The sequence below is a fragment of the Chrysochloris asiatica genome, unplaced genomic scaffold (genome assembly GCF_000296735.1).
Source record: "Chrysochloris asiatica unplaced genomic scaffold, ChrAsi1.0 scaffold00085, whole genome shotgun sequence".
Lineage (NCBI taxonomy): Eukaryota > Metazoa > Chordata > Mammalia > Afrosoricida > Chrysochloridae > Chrysochloris > Chrysochloris asiatica.
In genome coordinates this window covers 10,379,063-10,380,038 of record NW_006408603.1, presented here as the reverse complement: position 1 = coordinate 10,380,038, position 976 = coordinate 10,379,063, and positions in this window count along the sequence as shown.

The following is a 976-nucleotide window of genomic DNA, read 5'->3' as shown; positions in this document are numbered from 1 at the left end:
TTATTTCGGATACAGTATCAGGAGGGACCAGCCTACAGAGGACATCATACTTGGTAAAGTGGAGGGTCAGCAGAAAAAGGAAGGACCCCCCCGCCCAATGAGATGAATTTGCACAGTGGCAGCAGCAATGGGCTCAAGTGTAGCAGCAATTGTGAGGTTGGCAAGAACCTGGTAGCATTTTGCTCTGCTGTACATTAGGTCGCTAAGAGTCGGTACTGGTTCGATAGCACTAAACAACATACTTGCCTATGCTGTTGCTTGCTGCTGCGTGCCATCGATTCGATTCATGGCTGTAAATCTTTATGGGAACATCTCATCTTTTCTCCACTGAATGGCTGGTGGATTCAAACTGCTGACCTTCCGCGATCCACTCTTGTTACTGTTGTTTGGGCGTCATGTCTCTCTGGTTAAGTGCCGTCGAGTCGGTTCCGAGACCATAGGGACCCTGTGTAGGGTTTTCGAGGAGTAACTGGTGAGTTTGAACTGCCGACCTTGCAGATCAAACCGATTTGGCAGGCCAAAGAACAAACCCACAGTGCTACACCAGTTTCCCAGTCTTGTTATTAGAGGGCTCCTTATACTTGACTATGTTGTTGTTTTTAAGTGCCATGGAAAGCAGGTAATTGTTACTAGAATTTTTTTTAAGCTGTCCTGCAGATTTTGATTTTTAGACTTTCTGTATGAACAACACAAATTTTTAAAAGAAGGCATTATTTTAACCCCTTTTGTACTCTTTATCTTGGGTGGGAGGGATTAGATAAAGTATTAACTAAACTTTCGTATTTGAGTGCTACAATAGAGCGTGGGCACTTGATCGATCCCAAACACCTTTTAATCGTTTTCCTCACTCCACCCTCATTATAAATTTGAAGTATATAGGAAACCCTATGCAGGGCTGCGAACCTTAAGGTCAGCGGTTCGAAACTACCAGCCGCTCCGCGGGAGAAAGATGAGGCTTTCTACTCCCGTAAAGATT